Raw genomic sequence first — 25,939 nt, forward strand, 5'->3', positions numbered from 1 at the left:
ACCACAAGTCTAGTTAACCTGTCTGGATATCTGTCACCACACATAGCTACAAAAAATTTTTTTTCTTGTGATGAGTTTTAAGATCTACTCTCTTAGTAGCATTCTAATATGCAATACAGTATTATTAATACAGTCACCATGCTGTATATTACATCCCCATGACAATTATTTTTAACTGGAAGTTTGTACCTTTTGATCCCCTTCACCCATTTCTCCCACTTCCCACCTCCCACCTCTGGCAGCCATCAATCTCTTTTCTGTATCTATGAGCTTGGTTTTTCGTTTGTTTTAATTCTACATACGAGTGAGATCATATGGTGTTTGTTTTTGTCTGACTTATTTCACTTAGAAAATGCCCTCAAGGTCTATCCAGGTTGTTGTAAATGGCAAGATTTTGTTCTTTTTTTTTTTTTTTATAGCTGAATAGTATTCCATTGTAAATATATACCACATCTTCTTTATGCAGTCACCCATGGATGGACACTTAGGTTGCTTCCGTATCTTGGCTATGGAAAATAATGCTGCAATGAACACAGGGGTGCAGGTATCTTTTTGAATTAGTGTTTTCATTTTCTTTGGAAAAATAGCCAGAAATGGATTTACTAGATCATATGATAGTTCTATTTTTAATTTTTTGAGGACTCTTCATACTGTTTTCATAGTGGCTGTACCTATTTACGTTCCTACCAACAGTGTACAAGGATTCCTTTTTCTCCACATCCTTACCAACACTCATTATTTCTTGTCTTTTTGATAATAGTCATTCTAACATGTGAGGTGATATCTCATTGTGATTTCAATTTGTATTTCTCTGATGATTAGTGATATTGATCATCTTTTCATGTACCTGTTGGCCATCTATATGTCTTCTTTGGAAAAATGTCTCTTCAGATTCTTTGCCCAATTTTTAATTAGATTGTTCGTTTTTTTGCTATTGAGTTGTATGAGTTCTTCATATATTATGGATATTAACCCTTTATCAGATATATGATTTGCAATGATTTTCTCTCATTTGGTAGGTTGCCTTTTCACTTTGTTGATGGTTTCCATGCTGTGCAGAAGCTTTTTAGTTTGATGGCATCTCCTTTGTTTATTTTTGCTTTTGTTTCCTTTGCTTTTGGAGTCAGATCCAAAAACTCACTGTCAAGATGGAAGTGAAGAAGTTTACTGCCTGTGGTTTTTTCTACGAGTTTTATGGTTTCAGGTGTTACGTGCAAGTCTTTAATCAATTTTGAGTTCATTTTTGTGTATGGTATAAGATAGTGGTCGTTTCATTCTTTTGCATTGGTCGTCCAGTTTCTCCAACACCATTTATTGAAGAGATTGTCCTTTCCCCATTATGTATTCTTGGCTCCTTTGTCATAATTTAATTGACTGTATATGTATGTACTTGTTTCTGGGGTCTCTATTCTGTTCCATTGATCTGTGTGTCTGTTTTTATATCGACACCATACTGTTTTGATTACTAAAGTTTTGTAGTATAGTTTGAGATGAGGAATTGTGACGTCTCCAGCTTTGTTCTTCTTTCTCAACGCTGCTCTGGTTATTTGGGGTCTTTTGTGGTTCCATACAAATTTAAGGATTGTTTGTCCTATTTCTGTGAAAAATGCCATTGGAATTTCGATAGAGATTGCACTGAATCTGTAGATTGCTTTGGGTAGTATGGACATTTTAACAATATTAATTCTTCCAAACCATGAGCACAGAATATCTTTCCATTTATTTGTATCTTGTTGAATTCCTTTCATCAGTGCCTTGTAGTTTTCAGTGTGCAGCTCTTTCACCACCAGGAGATGTTTTATTTTGCTTGGCGCTTCTCCGAGCTGTGTCGCCTGCTCCTGGCAGGGCCTGATTCCCCAGTGGGCTGTTGGGGGTTTCCACAACCTCCTAAGCAGGGAGCTGGGAGTAGACGTCACCCTCAGTTCCTGCCATGGAGTTTGGAGGAAGCTGGCTCTGGGACCAGGACACGAGCCACCTGGTCGAGGTCTTTGGCACAGACACTCCACAGTATGGGCAGCCGAGCCAGTTGCTGTAAACTCTTGTACATAATCGCGTGTCCTACCCTCCAGGAGTTGATATGTCAAAATTTCTTAGTTATATTACTGTCCCTCCCTGGGTCTCTCTTGTCCTGTCTGTGGTTGCTATTTATTGTTACCACGAGGCAGTAATTCTCTTTATTTAGGGGAATGATAATACTGGACTTGAGGATCACAAAACTTAAATGGAGCGCCCGATCTGCCACCAAATTGGCTGTGTGATCTTGAGTAAGTTATTTGACTTCTCTGAACCTCAATTTTGTCATCTGTGAAAGGAGAAAGATAACACCACCTGCAAGATTGTTCTGAGGCTGTGATGAGAAAATGCACATGAAAACATTTTGGGAGCCACAAAAAGCAGTGCGTGTGTGAGAGGAGATGCTACCAATCTTGGGGAAGAGGCAAGCAGAATAACCAATGGACCAATGGGCTACAACCACACTTCCCTTTTTCCTTTTGCACCTGCTCCTTTTTGGCATCTCTTACCAGTGCCCTTGACATGTGCCCATCTATGTCCCAAATAGGACTGTTCTCTATGCTCTGAACTTTCTTTTACCCCTCCCCTTTCTTAAAACTTACCCATTCTCTGCTTCAGTCTTTTAGATTCTTGTGCCTTCAATTATTTGTTCTTGTAATAAATATGTATTGAGTGTCCTGAAGAAGGAAGCCTGGTGTAATAGAAAGAACATGAGTCTCAATCTTTGCCTTATCCCATACTGGCCATGACTCAAGGCAAGTCCCTTGCCTTCTCTGAGCTTTAGTTTCCTAAAATATAAAATGGAGATACTTGCATTACTGGGTTGTTAGGATGGTGAGAGATAATGTGTGTAAAACCAAGGCCCAGTGCTCAATAAATGTAACTCCTCTCCCCAGCCTGCTTGTTGTCAATCAGATAAACTTACCAAATATCAGGCAGCAATGGGATGATAAAGGCTTACTGTGCTCCTTCTCTAAAAAGGCAAAACAATAATCCATGTATTTTAATGGGATCCTTGGACCAACCAGAAATCCTAGCCTGATAACAGTTGCTTGAAGATATGACCGAACCACCGATGCCATCTCCAAAAGGAGTAAATGAGGAGGCATTCCATGTCCCGTGGCAGAGGCTCAGTCACATCCACTCCCATGGGGACCAGGTGAAGCCTTGTTGCCCAGTGAGGGGTTAGTCCCGTCCTCACCAACACCACTGCTGTGGAGCACCAGCCCTTTCCAAGTCAAAAATACAGTGCCTCTTCACCATATTCACTGTCCCGGATGGGGATTATCAGGGCCTGGGTGGGGGCTTTGGTTTCAGACATCCCTTTTTGTGGGGTTAAGTTTTAAAAGCAGGTGTATCATTGCGTAAGTTTGATACTAAGCCTCTGAGGAGAAAACTTAGAAAGACAAGTAAACATCCAGCATATGCTCACTTTGCAAAGCTCATTTAATCATTAATTTAGCAAACGTTGGTTGAGTTAGGCCCCCTTGTAATTTCTGGGGACACAGCAGTGAACAAAATAGAGGGCATTCTGCCTTGTGGAACTGCCATTCGGGCGGCAGAGGCAGACAACAACAGGAACCATAATAAATAGGACATTAAGTTGTGTTAGGAGGTGGGAAGTGCTGAGAAAAAGGCAAAGCAGAGCCTGGTCAGGGGGATTGGTGCTCTGGAGGGGCCCTGGGGATGGGCTGAATGTTAAAGGAGATGTCCAGAGAGGCCTCACTGGAAAGGTGAGATTCAGCCTGGACTTGAAGGAGCTGAGGGGTTAGTGACGCTGATGTTGGGGGCACGATGCCGAGTGAGCCTAGGGTGCTCAGGGCCCAGCTAGTGTAGGGGGTGGAGGGAGCAAGAGGAGAAGAAGATGGGGAGATGGGAGAGGTCCTGCGGTGGGGAGGAGGGCAGGTCATGTGGGCCCTGGAGTTCCCCATCAGGACTTTAGCTTTTACTCTGGGGGAAGATGGGAGCTACCTGTGGTTTTTTTCTTTCTTTTTTTAAAGCTTCAGTGCATGGTTGTGTATCCTAGTTATTGGTTTTTAGTTCTCTATGTGAGCTGCCACCACAGTATGACAACTGACAGACGGGTGGTGTGGTTCCATGACCAGGAAACGAACCCGGGCCATTGCAGTGAGAGCGCTGAATCTTAACCACTAGACCACCAGGATGGGCTCCACCCATGGGTTTTGAGGTGAGATGAGATCGGCCAGGAGAACTCATTCCGGTCCTGGCTCTGCCAGGCACCTGGCTGTGACACTTTGGGCAAGTCAGGTAACCTCTCTGGGCTGTACTTGCCTCAGGGGTAAGATGAGATGGTTAGATTGGGGTCCATTCTAAATCCTGTGGTGTTAGATGCAGACTTGGTCAAGCACGCTCCATCAGTTTTTCTGTCCCCACAGAAAGTGCCATGGCTCCCGTGGCTAATGCTTCATTTTCATCACTGTCCTTTCTCAGTTTGCTCCAGAGGCAAACCCAGGTCCCCAGCTGCATCTGGGAGTGAGAGCCAGTGGTGCTGGGAGAGATGGCTGAATTCCCTGCCACGCCCACGGGAGCTGAGTACAACTCTTTCTGAGGAGATTACTTTTCCTGGCTGGTCCCAGGAGAAGAGCAGTTTCCCATGGCGAGGCAAGCCCATGGCCTGCCCCCAACAACCCTTACTGGGCTGGCGGGATTAGGATAGAGAGAGGGAACAAGTGACAGGCCTGCACGGGTCCTCCTTGGAGGGGAGCATGCCGTGTCCTTTCCTGGGCAGTGTGGCAGGCTTCGGGAGCAGTGTGAGTGACGGGCGTTGAGGAGAAGGCTGGGGCAGCCTGCCTGTCACTGGAAGTGCATTCAGAGACAAGCAGCTCAGCCAGGAGAGACGGTGCCTTCCTCCCCGACTGCCTGCCGGGAGCAGCTGCCGAAGATGTTTGAGGCAGGATTGTCAGAAAGGAGGACTTTGCCTTTTCTTGGTGGAGGGGGTGTGAAAGGAAGACCTGGGCACTCGGGGCTCCTTCTCCTTCTCTGTCCCCCCGCCCAGCTCTGGCCTTGCGGCCGGGGAAGGCCGTCTCTGCCTTTGGTTCTGTGTGCCTCCCGCCTCCAACAAACCGTCGTCTGCACGTCTCCTCTATCGCCAGCTAGTATGTGCTCATCAGCCAGGTTTCCAGAGCTGGAAATGGCTCCAAGCTAGACACTGGTTGGAAATAAAACAATGTCATCCAGTCGAGAGCTTTCAAACTCACAGCTGTGGCTGGGTATGCCTGTGGGGGCTGTATGAGGAGAAGAGAGTCGGAGCAGGAACAGGTTAGCTGCTGTGCGTGCACTGCTCTGGCTCTGTGGCTTTCCAACAGATCAGGCCGACATTTCTGCAAGGAGCATTTAAAAAAATCAGGCTTACTGAGGTATAATTTACACAGAGTAAAATTAATCTTGTTTAGGTACATGGCTTGATGAGTTTTGACAAGTGTAAAAAGTCGTGCAAACACCACCATAAACAGAATAAAGAATATTTCCCTCACCCCAGAAAGTTCCCTCATGCCCCTTCATCTTCAGCCCCTCCCCACCCCCAGCCTCTGCTACGAGTATTTTTCTTGCATCGTATTGAATCATGTCGTCCCTTTTCTCTAAATGTCTTTCTGTCTTCTTTCAGTTAACGTTATGTTTTTGAGATTCACCCAAATTGTTGCATGTATCAGTAGTTCCTTATTTTTATTGCTTTGGAGGAGCATAACTTTATTTTTAAAAATTTTTATTGTGGTAAAATATATATAACATAAAATATGCCCTTTTAGCCATTTTTAAGGGTACAGTTCAGTGGCATTACTTATATTCACATGTTGTGCAATCATCACCGCTATCTATTTCTAAAACTCTTCATCACCCCAAACAGAAACACTGTGCCCACTGAGCAGTCACTCCCCATTCCCCTTTCCACAGTCCCTGGTCACCTCTAATCCACTGCCTGTCTCTATCAATTCCCCTGTTGTACATGTTTCATATAAGTGGGATCAGACGATATTTGTCCTTTTGTCTCTGGCTTATTTCACTTAGTATAATGTCTTCAGGGTTTTTCCAAGTTGTAGCATGTTTCAGAATTTCATTCCTTTTTGTGGCTGAGTAACATTCTATTGTATGTCTCTACCAGATTGTGTTTATCAGTTTGTCAGTTGATGGAAAATTTGGATCACTTTCACCTCTTGGCTATTGTGAATAATGCTATTATGAACATTGGCATACAAGTATCTGAGTCTTTCTTTGCAATTTTTTTTTTAGTATATACCTAGGAGTGGAATTGCCAGGTCATATGGTAAATCTATGTTTAACTTTTCGAGGAACTGCCAAATCTTTTCCACAGTGCCTGCACCATTTAACACTCCCCTCAGCAATGCATGAGGGTTCCAGTTTCTCCAACATTCTTGCCAACCCTTGTTATTTTCCATTTTTAAAAATGATGGCCATCCAAGTAGATGCAAAGTGGTATCTCATTGTAGTTTTGATTGCATCCTAGTGGCTAATGATGTTGAGTATCTTTCTATGTGCTTATCTGCTATTTGTATATCTTCTTTGAAGAAATGTTTATTCCAGTCTTTTGCTTATTTTTGAATTCAGTTGTTATTTTCTTATTGAGTTGCAGCAGTTGCATATATATTCTGGATATTAAACCCTCATCAGATATGTGATTTGCAAATATTTTCTCCATTTCTGTGGGTTGTCTTTTCACAATCTTGATGGCATCCTTTGATGCACAAAAGTTTTTGATTTTGATGAAGTCCAATTTATTTATGTTGTTCATGGTGAATATGCTGCTGAATTTGGTTTGATAGTATTTTGTGAAGAATTTTTGCGTCTATATTGATAATGGATCTTGGTCTGCAATTTTCTTGTAATGTCTTTATTTGGCTTGGTAATGCTGACCTCACTGAACGAGTTGGGAAGTGTCCCTCGTCTTCACTTTTTTGGAAGAGTTTGAGAAGGATTGGTATTCATTCTTCTTTAAGTGTTTGATAGAACTCATCAGTGAAACCATCTGGTCCAGGGCTTTTCTTTGTTTTGTGGTTTTTGATTATGGATTCAATTTCCTTAATAGCTGTAGGTCTATTCAGATTTTCAACTTTTTCATGATTCAGTCCTGGTAATGTTTCTAGAATCTTGTCCATTTAATATAGGTTATCTAATTTGTTGGAATATGATTGTTCATAGTACTCTCATAATTCTCTTTATTTATGTAAAATTGGTAATAATATCCACACTTTCATTTCTAATTTTAGTACTTTGAATCTTCTCTTTTTTTTCTTAGTCAATTTAGCTAAAAGTTTGTCAATTTTGTTGACCTTTTAAAGCGGCAATTTTTGATTTCATTGATTTTCTCGTTTTTCTATTCTCTATTTTATCTCTGCTCTCATCTTTAGTATTTTCTTCCTTCTAAAACTTTTTAAATTTTGGGTTTAGTTTGTTATTCTTTTTCTAGTTCGTTAAGTTGTAAGGTTAGGTTTTTGAGATCTTTCTTCTTTTTTTAAATATAAGCCTTTACAGCTATAAACTTCCCTCTTAGTAGAACTTTCTCTCATACCTTAAGTTTTGGTATGTTGTGTTTCTGTTTTCATTTTTCTTAAGATACTTTCTAATTTGCCTTGTGATTTCTTCTTTGATCCATTGCGTGTTTAAAAGTGTGTTGTTTAATTTCCCCATGTTTGTGAATTTGCCAGTTTACTTCTTTTATTAGTTTCTAATTTCATTCCATTGTGGTTAGAAAGATGCTTTGTATGATTTCAGTCTTTTAAAATTTATTAATACTTGTTTTGTGGCTTAAGATATGGTCCATCTTGGAGACTGTTCTATGTGCAGTTGAGAAAAATGTGCCCTCTGTTGTTGAGTGGAGTGTTTTGTGTATGTCTGTTAGGTGCAATTGGTTTATAGTATTGTTCCTCTATTTGCTTGCCAATTTTTTGTCTAATTATTCTATCCATTATTGAAAGAGGGTTATTGAAATCTCAAATTATTATTGTAGAGTTGTCCATTTCTCCCTTCAATTCTGTCAATGTTTGGCTCATTTATTTAGGAGCTCTGATGTCTGGTGCGTATATGTTTATCACTGTTATATCGTCTAAAGAAATGCATCCTTTTATCAATGCAGTGTCCTTCTCTGTCTTTTGTAACAGTTTTTTGACTTTAAAGTATATTTTGTCTGATGTTAGTATTGCCACTCCAGCCTCCCTTCAGGTTACTATTTGCATGGGATAGCTTTTTCTATCTTTCCCTTTCCACCTATTTGCGTCCTTAGATCTAAAGTGAGTCTCTTGTAGACAGCATATAGTTAGATAATGATTTTTGCCTGTATTAGTCCATTCGGGTTGCTATAACAGAGTACCTTAGACTGGGTGGCTTATAAACAACAGAAACTTATTTCTCACAGTTCTAGAGGCTGGGAAGTCCAAGATCAAGGTGCTGGTAGATGTGGTGTCTGGTGAGATTCCATGTACTGGTTCATAGACAGTATCTTCTTGCTGTGTCTTCATGTGGTGGAAGGGGTGAGGGAGCTCTCTGGGGTCTCTTATATAAGGGCGCTAATTCCATTCATGAGGGTTCCTCATGATCGAATTGTCTCCCAAAGACCCCACCTGCAAATACCATCACATCGAGGGTTAGGTTTCAATATATGAATTTTGGGGGCACACAAACATTCAGCCTATAGCACAGCCTATCTATGCCTTTGGAATGGAGAGTTTAATTCATTTACATTTGAAGTACTTATTGTTAAGGAAAGGACTTACCTCTGCCATTTAGTTATTTGTTTTCTGTCTGTCTTACATGATTTTTGTTCCTCAATTCCTCCATTATGACCTTTTTTGGTATTTAGTTGACTTTTGATATTTTTAGTACACCATTTTGATTATCTCTTATCTTTTCTATATATTTTTTAGTTATTGTCTTCCTGTTTATGTTGGGGATTAACATCTTAAATTTGTAACAACCTAGTTTCAATAGTACCAACTTAGTTTTAATAGTATACAAACACCCTTCTTTTATACATCTTTGACCCTCCCCCTTTATATTGTTATTATGACACATTATATCTTTGCACATTGTGTGCCCATTAACGTAAATTTATGATTATTGTTTTATGCATTTGCCTTTTAAATCATATAGAAAAAGAGATGAGGTACAAACCCAAAGTAAAATAATACTAACTTTTATATTTACCTATGTAGTTACCTTTATCAGTGTTCTTTATTTCTTCATATGGCTTTGTCATGTGTCCTTTCACTTCAGCCTAAAGGGCTTTAGTGGGACTAGGAATAACCAACTCCCTTAGCTTTTGTTTATCTGAGAATGTCTTAATTATTCCTTCATTCTTGAAGGATAGTTTTGCCAGATATGGACTTTCTGGTTGACAGCAATTTTTCTTTCAGCTCTTTATATAGATATGTATATAAAATCTCAGTGCTTTCTGGTGTAGGGGAGGAAGACATTTCCTCTACCCAAAGTGGGTTTGTCTGGCCGGAGAATGAATTAAATTCTCATGAGACAGAACAGCAGGAGAAAATTAAACAAAGCTTTATAACACGTATACATGGGAGAGGTCAGGCAAGCTGAGCAACTCGCCAAAATGGCTGAAGCCCCTACCTTAAATATCTAAAGACAAAGGAGGATGTTGGGGGTGAGGGGAGTCAGTTACAGGAGGTTACCAGAAACAGGAATAAGATTATTATGCAGATTTAAGTCCTTGCCTTCCCCATTGATCAAGAGTTTCTAGAGATAAGGTCATCTCCCCTTCTTCCTGGTAGAAAGGGAGATATCTTTACAGATGGAGAGTTCCTTTACAATGTAAATGTCTCTTACAAAGGGTAAGTAAATGCTACTTTTCAGTTGCTTTCCTATCTGCAAAGGAACCAGCCTCAAATAATCATCATGCCAAAGAGACATATCTTGGCATGGCCAAGACCAGTCACCCACACTGGCATGCATGGTTTCTGATGAGAAATCAACTGTTCCTCTTACTGAGGACCAGTTGTATGTGACGAGTTGCTTCTCTCTTGCTGATTCCAACTATCTCTTTGTCTTTGTTTTTTGAAAATTTGACTATAATGATTCTTGATGTGGATTTCTTTTAGTTTATCTTGATTGTAGTTTGTTGGAGATCTCAGATGTGTAGATTGTCATCAAATTTGAGAAGTTTTCAGCTATTCTTTCTTCAAATATTTTTTCTTCCCCTTTCTCTTTTTCTTCTTCTTCTGGGCTCTGATGATACAGGTCTTGGTATGTTTGATGGTATTCCACAGCCTCTATTCATTTTTACTTCTGCTTTTTTCTTTTAGCTTCTCAGACTGGATAATTTCAATTGCCTTACCTTCAAGTTTACCAGTTCTTTATTCTGCCTGCTCAAATCTGCCATTGAATCCCTGTAGTGAATTTTTATTTCATGGTGTGTCCTATAGATGTCATTTGGGTCAAGTTAGGTGAGAGTGTTGTTCAAATCTTCCATATTCTTACTGATTTTCTGTCTGCTTGTTCTATCAGTTATTGAGAAAGAGATATTGAGATCTCCAGGTATAATTGTAGATTTGCTTATTTCTCTAGCAATTCAATTAGATTTCTCTTCATGTTTGAAGCTTTGTTATTAGAGGAGTAAACATTTAGGACTTTATGTCATCTTTATGAATTAACCCCTCTACCCTTGTGAAATGACCCTCATTATCCCTGGTAGTGTCCTCTGCTGTGGAACCTATTTTGCTAATATTAATGTAGCCACTTCAACTTTATTTTGATTAGTGTTGGTATGGTATATCTTTTGTTATCCGTTTACTTTTGGCTTATTTATGTCTCTGTGTTTAAAGTGGGTTTCTTGTGGACAGCATATAGCTGGATTTTCCTTTTTCATCCAATATGACAATCTCTAATTGTCATAATTGACAATCTTCTAATTGAGTTGTTTAGACTATTTACTCTTAATATATTTACTCCTTTGGTTGGGTTTAAATCTATTATATTGCTATTTGTTTTTTATTTATCCATCTATTTCTTGTTCTTTTTTTGCATTGTTTTCTATGGATTATTTTTTATGATTCCACTGTATTTTCTTTGTTGGCTTACTAGCTACAACTTTTTAAGCTTTTTTTTTTCTTGGTGAGGAAGACTGGTGCTGAGCTAACATCTGTTGCCAGTCTTCCTCTTTTTGCTTGAGGAAGATTGTTCCTGAGCTAACACATGCACCACTCTTTCTCTGTTTTTTATGTGGGACGCTGCCACAGAATGGCTTGATGTGTGGTGTATAGGTCCATGCCTGGGATCGAACTCACAAACCCTGGGCCACCAAAGCAGAGCTCATGGACTTGACCACTATACCACCAGGCTTGCCCCTACAACTCTTTATTGAATAATGTAGTTTCCAAATTCTCAGGAACAATAGGGTCAAAATTATATCTCTTTATTCTCTTTATTCTCTCCTTCTGGGGTCCAGTGACAAACTCTTGATCTGCAAAGTTGTTTACTAGCAAGCATCATTAAGTACATTGTTTAGCCCAGCTGTCATTATTTTTTAACTAAGGCTTTTTCGATAAAAGAAGCAGTGCATTGATTTAAATTCTGGGACAAGCTCCTTATCTCACAGTGGACTGGCACTTTGTGTAGCACTGTTTTAGAAATAAACACAGGGGACAGTTCCGTCTTGGCAAGGCTAGAGAAGACTTTCAAGGCTGCTATGATACAGGCTGAGCCTTCAACGATGACTAGCTATTCATCAGGTAGATGGGGTAGGAAAGAACATTCCAGGTGTTATAAGCTTCTTGAGGTAAGGAACCCTGTCCTCTTCATCTTGGTAGCCTCAGGACAATGTCTGGGACATAATAAATGTCTATAGAATTGAACCGAACCTAAAGGGGAAATAATGTCAATAAAAGTGCCAAAGGAGGAGAAAAAGGTGTCTCCTGGGGGCTGCAGGTAGAGGGTGAGAGATGATGCTAGAGAATAGAAGAGAACCAGTTATTGAAGGACTTGTGAGACATATCATGGGTTTTAAACTTTTTCCTAAAAATTATAGAGGATAGTTTGAAGGGTTTCAAGCAGGATATGATCAGATTGGCATCTTGAAAGACCCTCTAACCTCACTGTACAGGGAGGTTCAGAGTGGGCTCACCTGGAGGCAGAGCCACCAGATAGGAGGCTCTTGCAATAGTTCCCAGAAATATGACAAGACCTCAGCTAAGACCGGCTTCTCACCAGGGAGTGGCTATTGCTGTCTGTAGGCGTCAACCTGATGGAAGTTCTCCCAGCTCTGCCCCTGCAGGACTCTCAAAGGTACGAGGTAGCAACCTGTACTCTCCCTCTCCTGCCAGATGTAGGAAGCCCAGGCCTGCCTTGTGCTGCATGTTTGTGATGGGGGCTGAACAACATCTCACGGCGGCAAAGAGGAGGAGGAGATGGTGCCAGCTCACATGCACTATTGTCTTCCTTGCTACTGGGAACCAGACATCTCCCCAAAGGGTTTACATCCACCCAAGACTGTGCGCCCGGACAAAATTAAAGACAGCTGACACTGCTCATTCCGAGAGTTCTTTCTGGACACAGAAGTCATTCTAGCCTGACACACTTCTTTATCACAGAATTAAAAACTGTTATTCCTACTTTCATAGCCTAGAGCCCTCCCCCTCACCTCCACATCCCCCACACATTCAACTTTCACCACATTTCAAGATGTAAATCTAGTTTACAAATTCCTTCCCTGTAAGTCCTGTGATTTCTGAAGCAGCTGATATGTGAGGGAAACAAGTGTCTGGTTCACAAAATTTGCAAGAGACAGAAAGTGAAGGAGAAACAATGCTGATGATAATAATAAAGACAAACAGCCAGAGGAAAATTGCCTAACACTGATATATAACATTGTCAATTAAATGTGTGTGTGTGTGTGTAATTTCAGCAAAGTGCAGGTGGGGAAGCTATATGTTTCCCGGCCAGATTTCCCTGTCATGGATAAGAAACAAATCTAGACTTACCCAAAGGTTCCTTCTCTGCTAACATAGGCAGCATCCTGCTGTTGCTATCTTCCCCAAAGCTCTCCAGTGATTTAAAAGAAAAAACAGAAAAACATGAAAAGATTCATTCATTTTGTCTTGATAGATTGATTTTTTAAAAAAAATTCTATGAGAAAGTGGGGAGAAAAACACCAATAGACTAACTGAAGTTACACAATGGGTGTTGAGTGTCCAATGACAGGATGTTCCCCTTTATAAATAGATTTATTATTATCATCAAAAGGTACTAAATTTGATACTCTATAGAGCAGTATTATCCAACAAAAATGTAAAGTGAGCCATATTCATAACTTAAAATTTTCTATAGCCTCATTAAAAAAGTAAAAACAAACAGGAGAAATTAATTTTAATGCTGTATTTTAAAACTAAATATATAAAAATATTATCATTCAACTTGCTATCAGTGTAAACATTATTAATGAGATATTTTGTATATTTTTTCATGCTAAGTCGTCTGGTATGTATTTCATGCTTACAGCACGTCTCAGTTAGGACTAGCCAGAATTCAGGGGCTCAGTAGATACATGCGCCTAGTGGCTCCCATATTAGAGAGTGCAGCTGTAATGATTCCTGGGTAAAAGGGGATTTTTCAATAAGTGCATGCTCAGTTCTCTGGGACAAAGGCAGGGATAGAGTGAGGAGAAAAAAGGAGGAAGGAGATGGGGAGCCTAATTCATCCAGTCCCCAGTGATGTACTGGTGTCAACCTCAAACTACCTTGGTGAGGACCTGTTGTCACAGAGGCCACTGAGCCAAAAATCATTAGGAAAAGGAAGCCTAGGCTACAATGGGGCAGATGAAGCGCAACTTACTGTCCCATTCTGGTGTCTCCACAGCACTTTGTTTAGCTGGTTCTCAGGACTTGCCTGGTTCATATTCCCTGCTGTTTGCCTGTAACGATCCTGAAGGAGAATTAATAGCCTCGTAGAATATTAGCATGGGGAGGGGTGTCAGAGGTCCTGTGGTGCAACCTCCTCCTTTTACAGATGGGGACAGTGAGACCCAGAATGTCAAAAATTTTCCGAAAGGCCGTTAGCTGGTCAGAAGCAGAGCCTCTCTTAGCCTTGAGAAACCCAGGCTGCTGTCTCTTCCTCTGCACCATATAGATATAAGAACATGCTCAGCTGGAGCGGTTCACAGCTAGTGTTCTCAGGGGCTGTTGGGACCCAGTGTCCTCAGGAAAAGACAAATACTGTCATTAGTGCAGGTTGGATTAATTCATGTGGACATTATACATGGTGATAAACTCTCAGGATAAAAATCAAGTGCTAGGACATTGATATACAGATCAGGGAAGGTGAGCAAGTGCCAGGAGAAAGAGGCACTGACACCCTCCCCTCCCCGACCCCCCCCACCACTGACCAAAGATTTGAACAGTTCACATAAAGACAAGTTGTCAGACTTGTTAAAATAGCAAGACTCAACTATATCGCGCCTACAAGAAATGTACTCAAAGAAAATGTACTCAAATATGAAGAAAAAACGTTACTGAAATCAAGATCTCAGAGAGATATTTGCACCCCCATGTTCACTGCAGCATTATTCATAGTAGCCAACACATGGAAGCAACCTGAATGTCCATTAACAGAGGAATGGATAAAGAAAACTTGGTACATACATACAATGGAAAATTATTCAGCCATAAAAAAGAAGGAAATCCTGTCATTTGCGACAACAGGGATGAACCTGGAGGATATTATGCTAAGCGAAATAAGGCAGACACAGACAGGCAGATACTACATGATATCACCTACATGAGGAATCTAAATTAATCAAACTCATAGAAGCAGAAAGTACAATGGCGGTTGCCAGAGGCTGGGGGGAGGAGGAGACAGGCAGGCATTCGTCAAAGGGTGTAAAGCTTCAGTTGTACAAGATGAATAACTCTTAGAGATCTCCTGTCCGGCAGAAAGCCTTCAGTTAGCAATATTGTATTCTACACTTAAAATTTACTAAGAGGGTAGATCTTATGTTAGCGCTCTTATCACAAAATAATAATAATAAAATAAAGAGTGCAGGAGAAACTTTTGGAGGTGATGGACATGTTTATCGCCTAGATTATGGTGATAGTTTCACAGGTGTATCCTTATCTCCAAACTCATCAGGTTGTAGCTACTGAATATGTACAGCTTTTTTATATGCCAATCATATCTCAATAAATTGCTTTTTTTAAAAAGAAAAAGGTTTAAAAATTAAAGGATGAAAAATACATACCATGCCAACACTAATCATAAGAGTGCTGGAGTGGCTATATTATCAACAGACAACGTAGATTTGCGACAAGGAAAGTTACCAGAGATAAAAAGGGATATTTCATAATAATAGAGGGGCAAATTAGTAAAAAAGACATAATTCTAAATGTCTATGCACCTAATGACACAGTTTCAAAATATATTAAGAAAACCTGACATACTGAAAAGAGAAATAGATAAATCTACAATTACGGTTGGAGATTTCAAAACTCTTCTCTCGATACATGATAGAAAAGTGACGAGAACGTAGAAGCCCTGAAAGCACTAACGATGAACTTGACCCAACTGGCATTTTAAAAACAACCCATCCAACAGTGGCAGAATGCACATCTTGTTTTCGTACACATGGAATAGTCATCAGGATCACTTAGATGCTGGACTATAAAACAATTCTGGATTACTTGAAAGGACTGAAATCATGTTTTCTGACTACAAAATTAAAATTATAATTTAAAAGCAAAAGATATTTGGAAAATTCCCCAAATATTTGAAAATTAAACAAAGTACTTCTAAATAATCTATAGATTAAAGAAGAAATCATAGGGGCCAGCCCGGTGGTGCAGCCATTAAGTGCGCATGTTCCGCTTCTCTGTGGCCCGGGGTTTGCTAGTTCGGATCCCGGGTGCGGACATGGCACTGCTTGTCAAGCCATGCTGTGGTAGGCATCCCATCTATAAAGTAGAGGAAGATGGGCATGGATGTTAGATCAGGGCCAGTCTTCCTCAGCAAAAAGAGGAAGATTGGCAGTAGTTAGCCCAGGGCTAATGTTCCTCAAAAAAAGAAAAAAGAAAGAAAAAAAAAAAGAACAAATCGTAAAGGAAATTAGAAAATTTTTATAACTAATTGAAAATGAAAACATAACATAAAAATTTGTGGATGTCACTAAAGCAATGCTTACATGAATATTTTAGCTTTAAATGCTTGTATTAGTAAAGGAAAAAATAAAATGACCTAAGCTTCCATTTAAAAGAAACAAAGAAAAGAGCAAATTAAATCCAAAGTGAGAAGAAGAAAGGAAATCATAAAAGGGGGAAGTGAATAAAATAGAAAAGAGAAAAACCAAAGAAATCAAAAGTGATTTCTTTGCAAAGATTAATAAAAGTGATAAACTTCTAGCTAGACAGAGAAGTAAAGAGAAGACACAAATTACGAATACTCAGAAAGAAAGAGAGAACATCACTACAGAACTTAAAGGTAGGAAAAAGATAATAAGATATATTAGGAATAATTTTATCGGAATAAATTTGATAACCTAGATGAAATGGATGAATTCATTGAAAGGGTGTTGCTTTGAATAAACTGCCTATTTTTTGGATGTCTTGTTCATCGTTCAGGCTGTGAACAAATGGATCTGGAGCATATGAATACCATAAATCACTAAAACTGACACAAAAAGAAGTAAAAACTCTGAATGACCTTCTAACTATTAAATAAGTTGAAATTGTAGTTAAAAACTTTCCCACAAAGAAAACCTCAGGCCCAGATAGCTTCATATAGGAATTCTAACAAACAAGGAGAAAATACTATGAATTCAACACAAATTTTTCAGAAAAGAGAGAAAGAGGGAACACTTTCCAAGTCATTTTAGGAGACCAGAATCACCCTGATACTGAAACTAGACAAAGACATTACAAGAAAAGAAGACTAGAGCAATATTCCTCATGAATATGGACTCCAAAATCCTTAACAAAATATTAGCAAATAAAATCCAGAAATATATGAAAAGGATAATACATCATTTGCCTGTCTGGGCCTTAGTTCCTTTACCTGTAAACTAAAAAAGGTTGAGTTAGAACTGGATAATTTCTTAAGTGCCCCTTAGGTCTTAAATTTTATGGTTTGTCCAGCTTGGCCTCTAGTCCAGACTCACCTCTTTTAAAGGGTCTTAGAGTTCTGAAATTCCAGCTTCCAGTCGACCTAACTTTAAAAAATGGGCTAGTTCAATGGGCATATAACAAGGCTTTAATATGAAGTTACAACGTGGTCCCCCTCTGCCCCAACATTGGCTCAAGTGGAGGAGTTTTAGGCCAGAAGAAGAGGAAGAAATGACATTGGGCAGAAGAGGTCTGTTGGGGATGGGCTGTCAGTCACACCACATGAGTAGCCCCGTCCCCATCTGGGGTTCCCTGATGCTGATGCCTTGGACATTTTAGTCAGGATGGTCAAAAACTCCTACACGGCGGTGCTTAGCCTTAGTGGAACTCCACCTGAAAATCAATTTTGTGCTGACAAAAGCCAAGGACCCCCACAGAACCTCCTCCACCACCGCTTAGGAAATCGGGGAAGAAAGAAGCCCTTCCTGGGGTCGTACAAAGAGCCCACCGGGAGCTACGTTCCCTTTGTTCCAGCATCGCACGTAAGTGTGCAGTTCTGTGATATGATAGCAAAAACTGGAACTCTAAAAGTATAATTGTTATATTTGTGTTTATTTAAACTGAGCACTTAAGAAATTGCCCACAGAAAAATGATAATTTTCTGCAATTAGTCAAGAATATAATACACACGGTGCCAAGTCCAGTGCAGACTGGTGTGGACTATGATCCCAGGATGCAGGACAGGACTAGCAGGGGAGGCAGAAGCGGGAGGAAGAAGGAAGAGGATCCTGACAAAGCTGAGAAAAACTGGTCTGAGTTGCCCCAATTCCTTAATGAGGAGGGATCGGAATTAATCATAAACCCACCTTGTATGTTGCTTCAAGTTTATTGTAGAGATAGACTAAACTACTTAGACTATGTTATACACAATTTATTCAGCCGTATGGGTTCAGTCATTTTCATCTAACCCTTTCTGTTGTATTTCTACAGTCTCAGGTGAAAGAACCCCTTCAGATGTTCTGAATCTTGGTCAAGTGGACCCAAAATCATTTATTGCAGTCGAGACTTTCATGCTCTGAAAGGGTGGTACAGTGAGAATCCTTACAGACGGCCCTGAGCAGGCCTTATTCCTGCATGGGTGTGCAACGTGCTGCGCTAAGTACTCGATAAAGGTAAAAAGCAAGGCAGCACTAATGACTGTGGAATCAACGCCTGGGCCTTTTTTATTCTGTAATTTCCGGAATTGCTCTTAGCCTCCCAGGAAAGCTCTGCCCTGGAGGTCTGAACAAACCAGATATGTCCTCTATACCTCTGTTCATGCTGTTACCTGTGCATGAAATGCTTCCTCACTCCTTCTAACCCCCAAATCCTCTACATCTTTCTGTGCTCAGCTCAAAATATATGCCCTCTGTCATGCTCTTCCTCATGGCAACTCTTTCCCTCAGTCACGGGGGTAATTAATTAATTTCTTTCGTTGGGCTCTTATAACTGTTATGTTTCTTTCCCATCCTAGTAGTCTTTTTTGAGGAATGTGTTATCTTTTCTTTTAATACTTTTCTCTTCATCTTGGTGTCCTTTGGAATCAGCACTAAATATCTAGATTTTTACTGGCTTTTATTTATCCTGCTTGGAACATGGTGTATTTCTTCAGTCTAGCATCTTATGTCTTTCTTCAATTCTGGAAAATTCTCAGCCATAATCTCCTTGAATATTTCCTGTCTCCCTTTGTTCTCTATTTTATGCTTTTGTATCTCTATTTTATGCTCCTGGAATGCCTAATAGACGTATGTTGCATCTGTTCACTCTGTTCTCCATATCTCAACTGCTTTTTTGTATTTCCATCCTTTTATTTCTCTCCGTATCCCTATTTCTCTTTATCTCATCTCTTTATCTTTGTATGTGTAATTTCCATTATCCTTCAGTTCACTAAGTGTCTTTAGCTATAACTGATTGACTACAGATTTTTTAAATCTCAGGGACACAGAATTAGATTAATGTTAATCTTTGGCTCATTGTATACTTTGGACACTTGTTAATGCGTGGCCCTCTTTTGTTTGTTTATTATGTATCTATTCATTAACAATATAAAAAACAAAGAGACTAGAATATTAACAATAACTTATATCTACCTATGTGCTTCCTTCACATCTGGTCCCAGTGCTTCCTCTCATCCAACGTAACCACTACCCTGAACCTTGTGCTTACTATTTCTTTGTTTTAATTTTTTAAAATTATATTTTAAGAATATATGTATTCCTAAAAAGCACACTGTTAAGTTTTTGTTATTTAACTTTTAAAAACTTTGTAACCTTATAAAAGTGGTTCTGTGCTGAAATAGTGTTCTGGGACTTATATTTTCATTGAAAATTATATTGTTAAGATTCATGCATATTACTGCATGTAGCTGTAACTCACTCGTTTTGACTGCACCATAATGTTCCACTGTGTCATCGTGTGACTATATCACAGTTTATTTATCTACTCTTGTGTCAACAAGCATGGGGTTGTTTCCAGGTTTTTGCTATTATGAACAGTACTACTATAAACATAATTATATTCATGTCACTTGGGTTTCTCTTGGTTATATTCCAAGAAATGGAATCACTGAGATATAGAATATGAAATGCTCAACTTTCACAATAATGGTGCACTCTTTTTCTGGGTGGTACCAAACAAATCTGCTATGTAACCTGTCTAGTGAGTTTTTAATGTCCAGTGACCGTATTCTTCACTTGTAAACATATCATTGTAGTTCTTTAGTGAATTTTCTTTTACATTTCCAGACTGTATCCTGTCGTCATTGTAACTTCCATTCCTTCATTTACCTGTCTAACCAGTTTAAACCTCTCTATCTTATAATCTTTTTCAAATTGTGTGATTATCTTCAGTCATCGAGGTGCTAGGTCTGTTTGTTATACTTCCTCACCCCGTGTTTGTTTCTTCATGTAGTTTAGAAATTTTGGTTGTGAGCTTCTCTTCAGCACAACTTATTTCCCCTGGGGAAATCCTGGCTACTCTGGCTTAAAGTGCTTCTACAAAGTGACTTTTCAGTTGCTTCTACTGGAGCCACAGGGATTTCAGCGGTGTAGGATTTGTGCTTATGTTATGCTGAAGTCTTGGTTTGGTTTTCCTGTGTGTATGTACAGCACACATCTAGACTCCACACCCTCACGTGCAGAGGCCTGGGGTTCAGCCTTCTCCTAGATGACTTTTTTGTTTTTATTTAACTCCATCCAAACCTCAAGTAGATGGCAATGTTCCTTGCCACTTCCACAGGATGATGGTTCAAGTTTTCCTAGTTGCCTTCCCAAGGACTGGGAAGCCCTTCAAGTCACTAAGCTTTATGTAGTGATTCGATTACAGTTTCCAGATTCATGCATGCCCAAGACCAGTTATTCTATATCAGCAGAAACCTGAAGGCCAGTCCACAGTCCCTGGGGCCACGATGCGGGCTGAAAAACCTCCTGGGCTGTGCTGACATTAGCTCCTACTTTCCACTTCCTCCGGGTCTGTGTTCTTCCTTTTGTTCTTTTGTTCGGCTGGTGTTTCTATAAGTCGATGAAATAAGGGGAAAAGCCCAAGTCGGTGTAGGCAGGCTTGCTTCTAGAAATTCCACTGATGCATTTCATGTGAGTATGAGCATTTATGTCATTCCTCCTTGGATTTTTGTTAATTAACTCAGGGTCTCAGACTGAGGACCAACTCCTTGAGGGCAGGCACATTTTACTCACCTTTGTCTCCTGCACATACATGACTTTTGCACCAACATCTTAACACATAATACCCCTCCAAATGTAACTGTGAAGTGCAGACAGAACGAAGGAGCAAATTAATGAATGAGTGCCGCCTGGCATCATCGTCTTACTATAGCCCCAGTTCACTTTCAAAAAAAGTCCCATTTCTAAATTTTATTCAAAGAAATCCTAAGGTATAGAAAGGCAGAGACTTGTTCACAGTCATAGAGGATCAGTCAAGGAGCAGGGCAGAAAGTTTGGGAATCCTGAGGCCTGGATAGCTGACAACCTCTCGTCTCTATTCTCCAGGGGGTGTGAGAGGACAGAACAGCTGCTGAATGAAGGCAACGTGCTGTGCACTTTACACTCGCTTTTTTGTCTCAGACCGAGTGAGCCTGGGCTTGTGAAATTTCAGGAGTGAGAATCCCTCCCAGAAAGTGGCAGAACACAGGCGGCTTTTGTGCAAACTCGCCCACTCTCTCCGCTGCCGGAGCCTCTCCTGCTCCACCTGAAATACGCCTGCTATTCCAGTCATGAATGGGCATATATAACAATACAGAGCTTATGTTCTGAGTGAGCAGCTCTGCGCACACACACCTGTGTGCCTGCGTGAGCGATGAACGCGTTACAGCCTGTGTCCCTGGGAAAGGAAAGCCGGCACTCCACGCGTAAATCGGCCTCAGCACTTACCGATCACACTGAAGCTGTTTATGTGTCTGCCTCTCCCACTAAATTGTGAGTTGCTTGAAGGTAGGTATTATGTCTTCATCATCGTTGCACCCTCACTGCCAAGTGAGGTTGACTCAGATTATCACAGATGAAGCATGGGACAAGATGCCCCCAAACAGTCCAGCTGCTTTTCTGGGCCGTGATCTGTGTCTCTCACGTTAGCCCAAGTCTCTGAAGATGCAGTATCTCCCTTACTCTTCTTTCCAAGAAGCAGAGTAGATGCCAAACGAACCGCCTCCCTCCTTGCTTAGCTTAATTCTCTATCAGCTTTGTAGGTGGGTCTTAAGTGGGCCTATTCCAACCTTTGAGAGCTAGAACCAGTTTGAGGCTTCTTCATGAGGTGTGTGGCAATGGTGTCCCCAAATAGCTTGGGGTGATTAAAGAAATCGGTCTTTGAGAGCCTCCTCCCTGTTGGTCCTCTGAGCCTTGGGAGTGGGCCCCACCAGGCTTCGCCCCAGCCCTGGCCTCTCTCTGCCCAGGGCTACGAGGTTCTCAGAATCAGAATCATCGCATTCTGAGTGTGTGAAAAGAGCAAAGGGAATATGAGTCAGAGAAATAATTCCTAGGGCCAACCTCACCCTAGAATTGTTCATTAAAATGGGGAGCTAGAGAGGGGGGAACGAGCCCTTTGCCAAAGTCTCCACACTGTTCCAACTTGCCTTTGACTTGAAGGCTCAGCATATACTGACACCGGGCTGACAGACCGAGAAGGGCTGATTTACGGAGCATCATCTGTCCCAGGAAGATAGCAAACATTGTAAATTGAGGCTGTAAAGTGCTTATAAATTATATGGGATGATCCCGCACCTCTCTCTGCCCAGTACCCTAGAGTAAATTTCCAACGGGCAACACGCCCTCCTAAGAGGCAGGCCAGAGAATGTCTCTTCTGTACAGATGCCATTAGGTCAGTCAGAGGAAGAGCCGAGCAGTCACTGTGTTCTTCAAGGCAGGAATCTTGAGTTCACCAGGGAATTTCATAATAGCTCCTGCTCTGTGTCTCCCAGATTTAGGGGCTTCCGTCAGTACCAGGGATTCTGTTGTTTAAGATGAGCATGGATAGACAACTCTGGTTTTCATAGCCTGGCCCTAATAGCACAAACCTCTGAGTTTCTACAAACTTTTTTCGGGTGGTCTGCCCAATGAGTATGGCCTCAGCCACTCCCCTAGAACTCTGGAGTGTGTTATATGTTTCCCTTACAGCAGTAACTCCAGAATTTCTATAGAAGAGGGTCTTAGGGGCAACAGTATTGGCAGTGGAGGCCAGGGAATTTGTCTTAAAGCTGGGCTTTCATGCACTATGTGATCAGCTGGTTGGAAATGATCAACAGAAAGGAGACAAACATAAAAATATGATGAATGAAAAAACTGTATACCGTGTTTGCATCAATGAGATACTCCTTTGGACACAAAATCTTGGATTTGTTTTTTTCTTTCTTATAGTCAGTCAAGTATTCTAGTTGTATTTTATAGTGTTTGCTTTTGCTTAGTTTCTTCCTTCTAGATTATTTAGTGACCTCATCAGCCTGGGAATTTAAAATACATACCTCATGATTATTTATTTAGCTGCAATTTACTTATTTGTTTGCTGCCTTAATTTGTTGGGACTCTGGGTATGGGGTTGATGCAGTTTGGTGTGGAGCAGGTAATATTGGCCCCACCAGTGTTCCGTGGCTCCTCAGGACCCTGGAGGGAATACTGTTGTTTTAGAATTAGCCTGACTGTACCTCTAGGAGAAGCATAAAGGATCAGAATGAAGCCAAACAGGGAGACTTTCAATAGGATAAGAGAGCAAGTTTCCTTTCTGGATTTCAATTTCCTATAAAATGAATAAGTTGGCCTAGATGACTAAGGTCTCTTTCTGCCAGCTCTATCTAGCTATCCACCCATCCATCCTCAGCAGGTTGGGTTATGGGGCCTATTACTTGGGTTATTTTCATTTCTCCCATCTATCTACCATAATCCCAGACTGAGTTCTTTTGTGCCTCCCTGACCTCATGTTCCCCAGTTGCAAAACGGGGACCCTTACATTGGCCTATCTTCTACCCATAAGCATTGGCAAGGAGTCTGAGTATCTCAGACAGGAACGGTGATTTGGCCCAGTCCTTCTGGAAGAATCTCCAGAGCACAGTCAAATCTAGGGAATAAGATCCACACAAGCACAGGTGGACACTTCCTCTCTTTGGAGGAGGAAAATGAAGAAGAGAAGGAGAGTAGCATGAACATGGGACCACCCAGGACAGCCTGGACCACAGCACTGGCACCAGGGATCCACCCACCTGCCCCCATGGGACCTTGGTACTCTTACATTTACGTGGTATTACAGCAGGAAAGTCTGCAGAGATCAGCTCCTCAATGATAATTTTGGAGGATGAGCTGTGATCAACCTTTATTAAGCCTGAGGCCATCTTTTTCCTTCAAAATTTAATCCAAAGAGAATCTGTTAAGTGTACAAATTCAGAGCCAAACTAGATGAAAAACACGGATGTGGCATCTTCTCTCTTAGAATTTTTAAACTAAACTAAACAGCACAAACTCACAATGGAGAAATAAATCCTGGACAGCCTTCAAGAGCATTGAGTCCAAAATTGATATTGATTATATCCCGGCCACGATTAGGGGCTTTGGATGCTCTCGGGATGGTGTGAGGACTGTGGTTTTGGATGTGGGGCAGTGCTCTCAGCAGGAAAAATCAGCATGTCATGCCAGTTAGTTAGGAAAGTTTCCGTGCTGGAGGGAATTCTAGGAAGTCAACAAGGTTGACTTGATGTGGCAACTTGGGAGGAGAAGAGGTGGTGCCAGCAAGTAGTTGAAGGCAGAGTGGATGAGCTCCTACAATGAGGACCAGCATTTCCCAGAGCTTTAAAGTACATGGCCGCTTGAATTGAGAAGCTGCTGAGTTGACTCTCTTTCTCTCATTATTCAGATGTCTCTGGAAATCCAGTTCCTCCAGGGGACCTTCCCAGGATGTGTCCAGTCAGATCCAGTATCTTCACCTTTTACATGTGGTATTAGAATTCGAACGGAGGTGTTAAATTTGCTCTTCCTATTTTTAAATTATTTTATTGAGGTCATATTGACTTGTAACATTGTATACATTTCAGACAGACGTTATTATATTTCAGTTTCTGTATAGACTGCATCGTGTTCACCAATAGTGTAGTTTTTATCCGTCACCATACATGTATATGTTCTCTCTACCTAAATCAGCACTGGCCTCTGGCACATATTTACATTTTAGTGGCTTAGTAAATGATACTCACTGTGTTCTTTCAGCAAGCAGGCAATACACATCACATAGCCACAGAATGTTACAGAAGGGAGAAGGGTTAACATTCCAGCCCACTCATTTCACAGTGAGAACACTGAAGTACTGGCGACTTTGTAAAACTTGCCTAGTCAGCGACTTTGGGAACACGAATGTCACGTTTGTTGGTGCAGCGCTGCTGTTCCACAGCCCTGGGTCTGCTCTGCTTTCCTGATGTGCTCCATCCCAGCCTCCCTTCCCTGTCCCAGGCAGCCTCGAGTGCCTCTGCCGTCCCTGTCCCCTGGTATTCACCCCCAGCACTTTCAGATCCCCCTGTTTGGCTCCACCATGGGGGCAGCCGAGTAGAAGGAAAAATTGGACTCCAGCAGATAGAGTGGAGGGGAAGAGAGAGAAAGAGGAAGAAAAGAAAACCTGCAGAAAATGAAACTTGTCTTGTGAACATAAAGTGAATGAGATTGATGACCTTGATTATACTGATTCTGAAGGCGATTCACAACAGGAATTCCAGAGATGTTCAGATCGAGGCAGCCACTTCCGAAAGACGCTATGAATTTGGATCTCTATGTTCCAGTGTGCTTATGGAGAAAAGGAGCAGCTCTTTAGCTTGTAAGTATTCTAACTATTCACTCTTTTAGAGACTTTTTTTTTACGGAAAGTACATTTTTCCATTAGAGGTTCAATTCAACTACAGCTGCAAAAGGATTATTTCTGGACTCCAGACCAACCTAATGATGTAAATTAGTGAGTCTGGCTCTATTCCAGCCCAGGATTGGAGCATTCTTGACACTCTGAGACAGTGTAATAGGAGATAAAATGATGCATACTTCAGTGCAAACAAAGGTTAGGTCATGCATTTTAAAACTAATTTTCTTTTTAAAGTTCACCTAGCATAAGATAAGGTATAAGGTAGGAGTTAGTGCTTATGGAGCAGCAGTTCAGAAAGCAAAACACAGAATTCAAATATCAAATGACCAGTTATTTGTTGCTTTGTACATTTGCTGGATGCAAGCAAATTTGCACCAACAACTTGGCAGCAGAAGCATATACTCCTGGGTTTATTTCTCAAAAATCATCAAAAACTCCTAAGTTCCCTCAAAAGTTTTATTTACAGATTCCTATCAGAATGTACC

The 25,939-nt window shown here is 40.8% G+C and overlaps 2 long non-coding RNA genes across 2 annotated transcripts; both read right to left on the reverse strand.

The window, feature by feature from the left end:
* Positions 1 to 266: 266 nt before the first annotated feature.
* Positions 267 to 2,794, reverse strand: LOC139041205 (uncharacterized). Its single transcript, XR_011496022.1, has 2 exons — positions 2,616 to 2,794; positions 267 to 2,302 (listed from the first exon to the last, which is right to left on the reverse strand). It is a non-coding gene; the product is annotated as an uncharacterized lncRNA (long non-coding RNA).
* A 117-nt stretch (positions 2,795 to 2,911) lies between these two features.
* LOC123278909 (uncharacterized) lies at positions 2,912 to 24,446 on the reverse strand. The gene is made up of 4 exons (XR_006516657.2): positions 21,506 to 24,446; positions 13,828 to 13,917; positions 12,978 to 13,038; positions 2,912 to 5,354 (listed from the first exon to the last, which is right to left on the reverse strand). It is a non-coding gene; the product is annotated as an uncharacterized lncRNA (long non-coding RNA).
* Positions 24,447 to 25,939: the final 1,493 nt, after the last annotated feature.

Source organism: Equus asinus, chromosome 20 (assembly GCF_041296235.1).
Source record: "Equus asinus isolate D_3611 breed Donkey chromosome 20, EquAss-T2T_v2, whole genome shotgun sequence".
In the NCBI taxonomy this organism is placed as follows: Eukaryota; Metazoa; Chordata; class Mammalia; order Perissodactyla; family Equidae; genus Equus; species Equus asinus.